Below are 14,406 nucleotides of genomic sequence, written 5' to 3' on the forward strand. Positions count from 1 at the left end.
GACGGTTTTCTAAGAGAAGTTCCGGATCAGCCGGGCTGTGGTGGGTACGTGGCCCTGCGGGCCGCTCCAAGCAACAGCCTGGTGGACCAAACTCTCACAAGTCGAGCCTGGCCTCGGTCCGGGCTTGGGGAGTAGAAGAACTCCCAGAACCCCATCAACCAGGTATCAACCAGGTATCAAGTTGTGACAGATGAGGATTGCAGGATCCTCCAAGAGGACCTGAACAGGTTGCAGACATGGTCAGAGAAATGGCTACTGGAATTCAACACGAGTAAGTATGGAAAGTTATGGAAATGGGACTAGGAGATAGGAGACCAAAGGGACAGTACACAATGAAGGGGAACAGCCTACCTGTAACGACGTGTGAAAGAGACCTGGGTGTGGACGTAACACCTAATCTATCTCCTGAGGCACATATAAATAGGATAACGACAGCAGCGTACTCTACACTGGCAAAAGTTAGAACATCATTCAGAAACCTAAGTAAGGAGGCATTTAGGGCGCTTTACACTGCCTACGTGAGGCCAGTCTTAGAGTATGCCGCCTCATCATGGAGTCCCAATCTGAAGAAGCATATAATGAAACTGGAAAAGGTTCAGAGGTTTGCAACGAGACTCGTCCCAGAGCTACGAGGGATGGGGTATGAGGAGCGCCTGAGGGAGCCTTACGACACTAGAAAAAAGAAGGGAGAGGGGGGACATGATAGGAACGTATAAGATACTCAGAGGGATTGACAGAGTGGACATAGACGAAATGTTCACACGGAATAGTAACAGAACGGGTTGACATGGGTGGAAGCTTGAAACTCAGATGAGTCACAGGGATGTTAGGAAGTTTTCTTTTAGCGTGAGAGTAGTGGGAAAATGTAATGCACTTCAGGAACAGGTTGTGGAAGCATATACTATTCATAATTTTAAAACCAGGTATGATAGGGAAATGGGACAGGAGTCATTGCTGTAAACAACCGATGCTCGAAAGAAGGGATCCAAGAGTCAATGCTCGATCCTGCAGACACAACTAGGTGAGTACAACTAGGTGAGAACACACACACACACACACACACACACACACACACACACACACACACACACACACACACACACACACACACACACGCACACGCACACGCACACACACACACACACACACACACACACTGGTACATAAGCTGGAGAGATAGGCAGGTGTAGCTGGTAAGGTGCTCCAGTGGATAAGGGAGTATCTAAGCAATAGGAAGCAGAGAGTTACGGTGAGGGGTGAGACCTCCGATTGGCGTGAAGTCACCATTGGAGTCCTACAGGGCTCTGTACTCGGTCCTATCTTGTTTCTGATATATGTAAATGATCTCCCTGAGGGTATCGATTCATTTCTCTCAATGTTTGCAGACGATGCTAAAATTATGAGAAGGATTAAAACAGAAGAGGACTGTTTGAGGCTTCAAGAAGACCTAGACAAGCTGAAGGAATGGTCGAACAAATGGTTGTTAGAGTTTAACCCAACCAAATGTAATGTAATGAAGATAGGTGTAGGGAGCAGGAGGCCAGATACAAGGTATCATCTGGGAGAGGAAATTCTTCAGGAGTCAGAGAAGGAAAAAGACTTGGGGGTTGATATCACGCCAGACCTGTCTCCTGCAGCACATATCAAGCGGATAACATCAGCGGCATATGCCAGGCTGGCCAACATACGAACGGCATTCAGAAACTTGTGTAAAGAATCATTCAGAACTTTGTATACCACATATATCATACCAGAAAAAGAGGAAAGACGGCGGACATAAATTCTTGCTTCTGGGAAAGAAATGTGATCTCTATGTCGAAGGTGGAGGATGGCTTGTTCAAACTTATAATGAAGACTTGGACACAAAATAATTGGGTAAGCATCACCTTGTATTAGAATGGCCTTAGAGCCACACAAGCGGCAAAGGAAACCCCCACTGCAATATTTTGAGGCTCAAGGCCTGAACTTACAATACCTATTACAGAGAGCCGGAGAAGGAACGTATTCGTGAACGGAGCACTTGACACCAGCAAGAATTACTGATGACAACTGTGGGTTGGTGACTTTGGTGATCTTGACGACATGAAGAGGACGATGACCATGAGGCGGCCGAGTGAATGTGTTAACCTGGAGTGCAGGATGACCCTGAGCCTCGAGAATATACTCAATAACCTCATGGCGGTCTTTGAGTACCGTCCCCCCATCTCAAGATGGGGTGGAAGAAGGATTGTTGTCGCTGCAGGAAGCGTAGGATCCGGACGGCGAGTGCGTCACCTCGAGCCACCCGGAAGGAGTGGGCCAAAGACGCCATAGTAACTTTGGGAAGGGATAGGTCTGAAGGAGTAATCAAAGCCTGATGCAGACGAGGAGTCACAGTAACATGGCTGAAATATGTTGACCAAACCATACACTAGAAAGTGAAGGGACGACGACGTTTCGGTCCGTCCTGGACCTGAAAAGCCTGATCTTAGCCTACCACAGCCGGAGCTATGGAGCCCGATTATCCAACACGGTCCTACCTGGGGATCTGGTCGCCCACCTCACGCGTCTGAGCAAGTAAACATGGACAGAAGGGAACTTACAAATAACATAAACACCTCGCATCCCCACCTACCACGAAACCCAACAAGGGAAGGCATAAGAACAGGGGCAAGCAGCCTCAGGGGAGTAACCAGAACAGTATACGCGGGGTAACCACTGAGGGGCTGAATATGATGCACGATAACGGTCCCATGGACCGTTAAAGATACTAACCCGACAATGCTCACTTGCCTCGATGTCCAACTTAGCGAGCTTAGCAGACGAGCTGACTGGTTCAGGAAGCCACACTGAGCCTCCAGTTCAACCCCCCCCCCCCCCCTCACCCGTACCGCCACCTAAGAAGAGTGTTGCCTCAGGGGCCGCAGCTGCAGGATGGGGTCAACTCCCAGTTGAAAGAATATAAAAGAATGCACGGGTCTCAACCCATGGGTAACATACGTGGGGTGAATTTTCATCAGCCTTCCATTAAATGATATCTGTGTGGGTTGTGTTACTTGTTTCATATACGGTAATGTGACTTAGGGGCTCTAATCACGGAAAATAAAAAATGTTCCTATTTTTTTTTTTTAATTTAATCATGAAATGGTTATAGAAAGGGCTGCAATTGGTTTAAGTTTCAGCATCACACCCTAAACAGAAAAGGAGAAAAAAATACAGAACGTATTATGCAACGAATTTTCAACATTTTCAAAAAGTTGCAGGGAACACATGTGTCAACTAAAATCATTTCTATAACACTCAGATATCACATTAGCATGTAATAAAGGATTTATAATTGGGGTTTTAGCCAAAAAGTGTTTAGTGCAATAATATAATTATTCAAAGTTACCCTTCCAAAAATATGCAATATATGATGTTTATAAATTTTTATAAAATCAACAAATGGACTTTGGACTAAAATGTCTCAACACTTTTGTAGAAGCACAAACTCTACATATAAGGTGTAATTTGCATGTAAATTGATTAATAAATGAAAGCTGAGAAACACCTTGAAGTTGTAAATTACTTACCTGAGTAAAATAAGATCAAAGTTCGGCCACCTGTAGCCGAGTTTGACATTGACCTATTTCGTTCATAATTGGCACCCTTGCAGATAGGCATCCATTGAGCAAGGTGTGCAAGTTCCATGCACATCCCCTGATAACAAACGAAAAAAAAAATTGAAAAAAAAAAAAAAAAAAAATATACATATATATATCCTGCACATACATATTACAATTATTACAAAATACCAAATTATAACACTAAAACATACTAACCTATTGACATTGGTCCGAATTGTGGGTCCTCAAGGTGGCACTGCATTGGGCACTAGTAGGCACCTGCATGATTGCTGGATCACCTTCCTCAGGAGCCTGTCTCGGCTTGTTGGAGGGAGGGAGGTCTAGGAAGGTGTGTGAGGAGGGTCTAGGAGGGTTGAGGAAGGTGTTGAGGTGGTGTGAGAGGAAGGTTGAGGTGTGGTGCGCTAAAATCTCTCACTGGATATTACTCTTCGCGCTAAAGCGGCTTTCTTTTACTGATAAAGACGGCGACCTACTGCCAGATTTGCTGCTCTTATCTTCTGGCACTATATCTTTATAAGAGTTTGTGCAGTAGACGCAAAAATGAGCAATTACAGGAACGAAAATGGAGCGCGCATCAGAACATGTCCGCACTCTATCAGACACACGAGGTGACTGGGGGTTGGGACCTCCCCTATAGCTCAGCAAGGGATGAGAAGGTTGCCAATGAGTGTATATTTACTCCTTATGCATACATCGATATTTACGACGTTATTACGAAAAAATTGACATTTAGAACGTACGACGCAATACTCTTGGCGCGCCACAGCCGCGGGGCACCGGATTTTGCACAATTACGCATGGAAATATACCATAAATACTTTAATTTATATCATAACATTATCGGGTTTGCGCCAAAGTGTTGCCAGAACGTTGTAGTATTTTTATAAATTTTTCAAAAAGATTCGATTTTTTCCGTTTGATTTGCCCCCTTATTCTCAGTATATTCTGTAATCTGACATAAAACATTTTATTTCAGCATTGAGAAGGGTATACCAAGGTACAACTTCAGCCAGCTGGACCGCCTGCTGGACCACCTGCACCACTACCAGCTACGACCAGGCTTCGAGCTCATGGGCAACCCGGGCGGACTCTTCACTGACCTGGAAAACCACACTCAGGTGGTCTGGTGGAGGAGACTCGTCGCTCACACTGCCACCAGATATATTGGTAGCATTACCTTGCTCTTTGTATTTGTTAAAGTGTTCCTGTTTAGTCTACATTATTTAGGACCCCATAGCCATGCTCTGGGTAACAGGCAAAGTTTTTATAGCAGCAAGTAATGTGTTAATATTCTGGATCCCCATAATCTTAACGCTAAACATTATACATATATGAAGTATTAGTAAAGTGTCTGCACTAACGTAAACATTCTTGGTATATTTAACCCAAATTTCTGGTAGTAAATCAGATTTAATAAAATATTTAAACATTTCTTCATTATGTATCTTAGGTATGCTTCGATATTTTGGTGACTACAGCGGCAACATTATGTAACTGTTTTTCTCATTGTTGTGGTGACCTGTGGTGACTTGGGATGACCTGGGGTGGTCGTGGTGGTGACCTGGGATGGCTCGGGTCAGGTCGCTACGGGCTGCCGTGGGTGACCTCCTGGCTCTGGGAGACCTGGAATGAACCCGACCACCACGACTTTGACAACCTAAACTTCACCGTTCAAGGTTGAGTAGCTGATATGTTCTCAACCCCTATTATTCTAATTGATTATCTCTACCTATGTGTCGGAAAATCCGACACCATTTAATAATCATACAGATAATAGCTGTATTATAAACAAGTTACCCATAGAAAACGTAACTTGTAGTGGAATTACCGTCTATAGAAAACGGGATATCATCACCACATACTATTATAATTCACCAGCTATTCTGCTGGGAATTATTCTTAAATACATTAGTCTTTGGACTTTACCATCATAAAAACATCTTATATAAATTAACTTAATTATCAATATTAAAGTAGAGTAAATGTGACCCTTCTATCACTTTCTGAAATCTGGACAAAGTAGGCCAGGCGTCAGTGGGGAAGGAGGGCAGCCATTGTTGTGTCACCTCCGAGACGTGTGGAGCAAATTCGGCTCCTATCATTCTGGACAATGTCGGCCAGTAACGTCAATAGTATGGAGTGTTAAACAACCATTGTTATTGAGACCAGAGGCTCACACGGGAGCAAATTCGGCTCCTGTTAAATTTACTTGGACGTAGTGTTATGGAAACCAAAGGTGTACCATTTTTCAACACGCTGTCTACATATCAAGTTAAGTGTCTATCCGAAACCCGTTTATCATTCATTTATGGCCATTAATGTCAGGATATAGGGTGACCCGGTTAGATCGCGAAATCGCCTCAAACTAAAGGTAATTAAGCCAGGTCTTCATGTTCCATGTACTGTATAGTGTTTTCTCTGATATACTTGTCATATATAGGATTCTGGCTTCACAGTTAGCGCCCTTTTGACAGGTCAAGACGAGGAAGAGTTTGTGCACCAGTTACTGGGTGATATGGAAGCTACCTCAAAGAGGATAATTTGGTGTCTACACCCTAGTTATACCTGGTGGACTAACCTGCTGTACTATAAGATAAGGAACCTCATCAATGTATGTAGCTATTACTGTAGTTTGATTGGCTGCATATATATTAATTTAATAACCCCCCCTAATGTGTAGAGGATCGATTTGTGAGATTGAGATTATTGCAGAAATACAGTCCACTTATCATTATACAAATTGCTATCGAAGTATATAAATTAACGTAAATATAAATTCATATAAATTAAATAAATATAAATCTCACAGGTCGGTTCCCACATTATTTGGTCCTTCGAAACCGAATTATTTGGACCTTCGGAACCGGAATATTCGGTCCTATGAACCCACATTTGGTCATCTTAGTACCGGATGAACCAGTTAACCAGTGGATTCATTAAATATACTAGTGCAGTGTTATTTAAACAAAGCCAGCACTCAAGACGGCAGCGTAGCCTCGAGGGAGCTCAGGAGCCTCCCTCAGCCCAGTTCAGCTTCGTCAGCGGTTTCATGCACACCCACAGATATTTGGTGGCGTGTTATTTCGTGAAATGACAGCGCTAATATAGAATCCAGCCAAATTAGTGACTGTGTCTTCGCGAGATTGTTCACGGATTTCGTGGTGTTACATTTCGCGAGAGATTATCTACGAATTTTGTGGACTTTATTTCGCGAGGTCACTAATAATATTTAATACTTCTAGATAATATTAGAAGTTTCATAGAGGCTAATTCAGAGGCTATTATCAATAATTGTGTATATTATTTCTCCAAAATAGAGAATTATTTAATATATATTGCACTAGTGATCACAGTATAATATTTACTAATTGCCAACCCACAACAGGGTAGGATATTTACCATTGACTAGTTGAACTATTATTGCTCATCCTAGTCCCATTATTACCATAGTCAGTTGTACTATATTGAATAACCTAACACCATTAATGAATGGTCCAGACCCTATTTTGGGTGTAATTTTTATCAACTCGAGTTGAGTTGTATATATAATAAATTACTTATGATCATTACACCTTTGAGTGATTAATTAGTGTCTCTACCATCCTAGGGTGATATAGAAGAGCTAACCTAAAGGTACTTCCAGTGACACTGGTTTATCACTCAAATCATTAGTGTGTATGATTGTATATATATAATGTGTATTAATTTAAGTGCTAACCTCTAGTAGAGGTAGGATTATTGCCTAGTGAGTGCAGAATTTAACCCTAGGCTACCATCAGTGCTTGTTCAGTATTATGAGCAGCCCAAATACAAGCCCCACAAGGCTTCACCAACTAGCCAGGATGGATAATGCAGGGAGAATGAAAAGAACCCTTGCAGGTCTTAAAGGCCACTTAACAAGACAGATCAAGAAATGTGAAGGTTTGTCACAACAATCTCAAGTTGATTATGCTGACCTGGAAAGCTATTATCAAGCAGCTGCAGGTAAATTTGAGCAAATCAAATGCCAAATGGCTGTCCTTGTGGGGACAGACTACTACCATCAATTCATTGGTAGCCCTACTAAATATCAGGGCATAACCATGTTAAACTCTGCAGGAGGTAAATTACTCTCAGGCCCAGTATCAAGCCTGAGGAGACCTATGCCTGCAGATAAACAATACCAATAGAAATCTAAATTTGTCAGCTGATTATATTTCTCCAGTAGCATTATACGAAGGAGATTACAGCTGACTATACCAACAGAAGTTGATGTTAGTATCATCATTTGAAGCTGGAGATGAGTTCATGAGGCCTCAGTGGCAAATCAGTGAACAGTAGCCTAAAACAGCTACAAGTCACTGCGACCAATGTCACTGATCCCACTGCAGTCTCAGAACCATACTTTACTTTAATGATGAGCTATTCAATCTTCTGAATCAATTAACTAAATTAAACCCCAATAAATCTGATGACTGATTTGATACATTTATTATTTAATCAAGATGTATTCCATGGGCCTCAGTGTTTATATATCAGTGACCAGTTACTTGAACAAACTTCAAGTTATATCTAATGTCACTGATCTCACTGCAGTCCCTGAATCATACTTGACTGTAGTACTTGATCACATCCAGTCTTCTGGGTTAAATAATATGTAATAAGGCTTGAATATTAGCCTTTCAAGAGTTGACAGGGAAATGAAATCGCATTAGACTTCTAACCCCTGCAACTCTAGTACGGGACATCCGTCCTGTACGAACAGACGCACAAATGTGTGATTACTAACTACTAACATCAAATTAATGTAATAATTCGAAGGAGGAGTATCGGTGTTCGTCTGTTCTAATTAGGACTTCGACCCGTGAGCAGCCCCTGGGGAATTATGTCGGAAAATCCGACACCATTTAATAATCATACAGATAATAGCTGTATTATAAACAAGTTACCCATAGAAAACGTAACTTGTAGTGGAATTACCGTCTATAGAAAACGGGATATCATCACCACATACTATTATAATTCACCAGCTATTCTGCTGGGAATTATTCTTAAATACATTAGTCTTTGGACTTTACCATCATAAAAACATCTTATATAAATTAGCTTAATTATCAATATTAAAGTAGAGTAAATGTGACCCTTCTATCACTTTCTGAAATCTGGACAAAGTAGGCCAGGCGTCAGTGGGGAAGGAGGGCAGCCATTGTTGTGTCACCTCCGAGACGTGTGGAGCAAATTCGGCTCCTATCATTCTGGACAATGTCGGCCAGTAACGTCAATAGTATGGAGTGTTAAACAACCATTGTTATTGAGACCAGAGGCTCACACGGGAGCAAATTCGGCTCCTGTTAAATTTACTTGGACGTAGTGTTATGGAAACCAAAGGTGTACCATTTTTCAACACGCTGTCTACATATCAAGTTAAGTGTCTATCCGAAACCCGTTTATCATTCATTTATGGCCATTAATGTCAGGATATAGGGTGATCCGGTTAGATCGCGAAATCGCCTCAAACTAAAGGTAATTAAGCCAGGTCTTCATGTTCCATGTACTGTATAGTGTTTTCTCTGATATACTTGTCATATATAGGATTCTGGCTTCACAGTTAGCGCCCTTTTGACAGGTCAAGACGAGGAAGAGTTTGTGCACCAGTTACTGGGTGATATGGAAGCTACCTCAAAGAGGATAATTTGGTGTCTACACCCTAGTTATACCTGGTGGACTAACCTGCTGTACTATAAGATAAGGAACCTCATCAATGTATGTAGCTATTACTGTAGTTTGATTGGCTGCATATATATTAATTTAATAACCCCCCCTAATGTGTAGAGGATCGATTTGTGAGATTGAGATTATTGCAGAAATACAGTCCACTTATCATTATACAAATTGCTATCGAAGTATATAAATTAACGTAAATATAAATTCATATAAATTAAATAAATATAAATCTCACAGGTCGGTTCCCACACTATGTAAACTGAGGAACTGTTTGTGTCATAGATATTAACGTTTAGTCTTCCTCTTCTCACTGTCACAAGGAAATAAGCCGTTCGCTGGTGTGCGGCAGTATAGAAAATATTTTGGATATTTTGTACTTATGGAATATATATACAAATTAATGTCCACCGTGTGAATAGTGAATACATTGTTTTCCCACCGCTATATACATTATGTTCATTAACGTTGGAATATGGTTAAGTTAATTAAACAAATCATTTTATTAATATCTACTTTGCACTGTGTTTGTATCATCACTGGCACAGGTTTTCTTAATTACTACGACGCGTGCCGGGCTGGGCTGGAGGATGTGTCGCCCAGGCTGGTGATGGGCGGCCCTGGGGGCTCCTGCAGGGACCCGGGCTTCTCCACCCTGTGTTGGGCGCTCCTACAACACTGCCACAACGGCTCCTCCATCTTCAACCCGGCCTCGCCTCCCACAATTGACTATATCTCCTTCCATAAGAAAGGTCAGTATAGGAACACGAGTATGTGTGTGTACTCGCCTTGTTGTACTTGCGGGGGTTGAGCTTCAGGTCTTTGGTCCCGCCTCTCAACTGTCAATCAACTGGTGTAGAGGTTCCTGAGCCTACTGGGCTCTATCACATATTCATTTGAAACTGTGTATGGAGTCAGCCTCCACCACATCACTGCCTAAGGAATTTCATCTGTTAACTACTCTGACACTGAAAAAGTTCATTCTAACCTAAAAGTTTCCACCTGTGTCCCCTTGTTCAAGAACCACCCATGCTAAATATTGTTTTGTCAACCCTGTCAATTGCTCTGATAATTTGAAAGGTGGTAATCATGTCTCCCCTAACTCTTCTGTCTTCCAGTGTCGATTGGCTTAGCTCCATTATTCTTTCCTCGTAGCTCATACCACTCAGCTCGAGGACTAGCCTGGTGGCATACCTCTGAACTTTTTCAAACTTCGTTTTGTGTTTAACTAGGTATGGACATCACGCTGGATCCTCATAATCCATTATCCGTCTTACATGTGTGTTATACAAGGTTCTAAATGATTCCTTACAAAAGTATCTGATGGTAGTTCTGATGTTACCTAATCTTGCATGCGCCACTGATGTTATTCTTGTGATGAGGGATTCAGGAGATAGGTTCGGTGAGATATCAACTCCTAGATCTTTCCTCTGTCCGTTTCATGAAGGACTTCGTCTCCCATTCGGTACCTTGTGTCTGATCACCAGTTCCTTCCATCTACTTTCATCGCCCTATATTTACTTGGGTTTGTTGTGATTTACTTGCTATTTGTTGGATCGTTCCTTCAGTTTATCTAGGTCATCTTGCAGCCTCTGCTATCTTCGGTCTTGATCCTCCTCAGAATTTTTGTATCATCAGCAAATATTGAGTGGAACGAGTCTATTCCCTCTGGGAGATCATTTATATATATCAGAAACAGAATAGGTCCAAGGACAGACCCCTTCGGGACTCTACCAATGATATCTCGCCACACTATAACCTCACCTCTCACAGTGACTCACTGTCTTCTGTTGCCTAGGTATTCCCTTATCCAGGGGTGCAATGCCAATTTTATAGGTGCCGGAGCTCTGGCGGGCCTGACAAAAGCCTGTCATTTGCTATCCTGTTTCTATATACTTCACACGTCTTAAACTCTGTAAAAGTAAAAAGTGTTACATTGCTTTTATTTGCACATACATTACGCCCATGTTTATCATCCCTGAAGAGTAACCATGGATAGTTTTCCTTTTTCCTTCCACATTTCTTCAATCCAAACACCTAAACAAGGATACAAGTTAGACTTCAAAGCTCCATTACTTTCTGAATTGCACGTGGATCAATTTTGAAAATTTGAACTAGAAGCAGTCGAAACATAACTTTTGCCACTTTCATTTATCATTATCAGTCTCCTGTACATTATTCTTCTTACACTCTTCATTTTGTTTACGATAAAAGGGGAGTCAATATTGTTGGCATAGAAGCCATGATGGGGTTGTTTGTGAGAATTAATGCTTCTGTATTAGAGAGAAATCTAGGGACCACCAGCCACCATATCACTAATGCCCCTGAAACACACAAGCAGAGTTGCCAACTCAGTATTTTACACGACGCCAGAACCACTAAATTATGTAAAGTTGTGTGTAGCAGTTTTGTCGTTTTACCTGCCTAGTAAAATATACTAAATTATACTATTGTATGAATTATAAAGAATACCTGTCTAATGAGCTACTGCTAAAGCCATGAACATTATCGCTGAATATTAGAATCCAAAGAGGTAGGTTGGCAACTTTGTCTCATACCGTTTGTCTGGCATAAATGGACAGGAAGCCTTCACCTGCGTCGGGAATTGTTTCCAGATTCCTACCAGTACAATTCATCCTGTTTACTTTTGAAATATATATACATTTAAATATTATTGAATCTTTAAAAATACGAAGACATATCATAACATGTTTAACTAATTAGGGATGCAATACAGGGCAGGATTTTCCTGCCATGATCAACCATCACCCACAAGCCATCATCTCCCTTTTCCCTCATCCTCTTTTTCCCCATCCATCATCCACTTGCAGAGGTGTCGGAGCTCCAGCAGCATTGCACTACTGCCCATAGCCATTGGAGTACCTTCCCTTTTACCCCTGCCTGCATTTCCAGCTTGTGCTCTAGTCTCCTATGGGGAACCATGTCAAAGGCTTTCTGGCAGTCCAAAAATATGCAGTAGCACACCCTTCTCTTTCTTGCCTAATTTTTATCGCCTGGTCATAGAATTCAAATAATCCTGTGAGGCAAGATTTGCCATCCCTGAACCCATGCTGATGATGTGTTAAAAAATTATTTCACTCCAGACGTTCTACTAGTTTTTTTTAACACAATCTTCTACATCACCTTGCATGGTATTCAAGTTAGGAACATCAGCCTGTAATTCAGTACCTCCTTTCTCCCTTCTTGTATATTGGAACTACAATAGCCATCTTCCAAATTTATGACAGTTCTCCTTTTTCCAGTAATTTGCTATACACCATTAAAATTGGTTGACACAGTGCTTCTGCTCCTTCTTTTAGTATCCATGGTGAGATTCCATCAAGGCCTACAGCCTTTGCCATATCCAATTCAAGCAAATGCTTCCTCCCCTCCCCACTGGTAATTACAATCTCCTAAAGTGGTGCCTGGTTAGGTATTCCCTCTTTTACCTCTGGTACTTGTCCTTGCTCTAAGGTGAAGACCTCCTGGAATTTATTATTGAGTTCCTCACACACCTCTATGTCATTTGTAGTGAACCTGTCTGCCCTTGTCCTCAGTGTCATTACTTCTTTCTTCATTGTTTTTTCCTTCAGCTGCGGCTGTGCATCAACTTGGGTTGAGTCTTTGCCTTGCTTGCTATGTCATTTTCGTACGGTCTTTCTGCCTCTCCTCTTCTCACCCTGAAGTACTCATTCCTGGCACTCTGGTATATTTCTCTGCTCTCTGGTGTCCTATTATTTATATAGTTTCTTCATGCCCTACTACATAGTGGCTTTGCCATCTTACATCCCTGATAAACTGATTAAACCATGGATTCCTCATTTGCATTTAGTTTCTTTCTTTGGGACTGGGACAAACTTGTCTGCTGCCTCGTTCCACTTCTGCGTGATGTAGTCCATCATGTCGTGGGACATCTTTCCTCTGAGCTTTGTTACCCATCTTATATCTGTTAGGAATGTTCTTATCTCCTCGTAGCTTCCCTTTCGGAATGCCAGCCTTTTATTTTCTGATCCCTTCCCTACCTCTACCATATACTCAAATATCGGTACACTGTGATTGTTCATTACCAAGGGATCTTCGACGGTAACTTCCCTTGTGTCCGAGTCGTTCAGAGTGAATATCAGGTCAAGTTAAGCTGGTTAATTATTGATTCTCATTCTTGTGGGTCCCCTGATATTCTGGTTTAAAAAGTTTCTTGTTGCCACATCCTGTAGTTTAGCTCTCCATGTTTCTTCACCTCCATGCAGTTCCATGTTTTCTCTGTCTATATTTCATGGTTGAAATCTCCCATGATAAGCAAATAAGATCAACTTCAACAGGCGAAAAAAGTCTGCCCTCTAAATGATAGTATTTACTGCCATGTTGTCTGACAAACTCCTGCCTAGGTCTTCTGTCATTTGGTGGAGGGTTATATATCACTGCTAGAACTACTCTTGGTCCTCCTATCGCCATGGTGCCTGTTGTGTAGTCTCTGAATCCCTTGAAGCCCAGGAAAACCATCACCTCGAAACTCCATTCTTTTCTTATCCCTCTATCTCCTCCCCTTCCTTCACTCTCTTTTCTTATTACAGTGTGGTCATGGAGGGAAACACTGCAGCCGTTATGATATATGAGAGTTTTGTTGCCGTATGTGCTATTATTTCCGGGATTTTCTATTGTGCTCTTGTTCACTTGCATTGTTTGTAATCCCATCTATGTTTGAGTACATTACTTTAAAGCTGACTCTCTTCTGTTCAGTCTGAGTTACCTTCGATGCCCCTGGGATTGGAGGGCATGGAGGGTCTGTGATGGGAGGGCATGGAGGGTCTGTGACGGGAGGGCATGGAGGGTCTGTGACGGGAGGGCATGGAGGGTCTGTGATGGGAGGGCATGGAGGGTCTAGGAAGGAAGGCTGAGAGGGTCTGGAATATTAAGGAGCTGGAAGGGTTTGGGATGTGGGGGGGTGTGAGTTTTTTTTCTACACTTACCTCCCTTAGGAGGTGGACTACAAGTTTAAAGGCTGCTCACGGCAGTTAAGCATGAGTCCAATAGAAAAAGGAAAAGTGGGAGCAAACCGCCAGGCCTCCACCACCAGGGGTGAAAACCTGTCCACAATAGGCCG

The 14,406-nt window shown here is 42.1% G+C and overlaps 1 long non-coding RNA gene across 1 annotated transcript in view; it reads left to right on the top strand.

Annotated features, from left to right (window-relative positions):
* Nucleotides 1-4,588: 4,588 nt before the first annotated feature.
* Nucleotides 4,589-14,406, top strand: part of LOC138368118 (uncharacterized) — a 37,103-nt gene continuing 27,285 nt past the window's right edge. The window contains exons 1-3 of the long non-coding RNA XR_011229488.1: nt 4,589-4,772; nt 5,186-5,281; nt 9,854-10,057. This is a non-coding gene — a long non-coding RNA (uncharacterized lncRNA). The remainder of the gene's footprint in view (nt 4,773-5,185; nt 5,282-9,853; nt 10,058-14,406) is intronic.

This window comes from Procambarus clarkii, chromosome 24, assembly GCF_040958095.1.
Source record: "Procambarus clarkii isolate CNS0578487 chromosome 24, FALCON_Pclarkii_2.0, whole genome shotgun sequence".
Classification (NCBI taxonomy): Eukaryota; Metazoa; Arthropoda; class Malacostraca; order Decapoda; family Cambaridae; genus Procambarus; species Procambarus clarkii.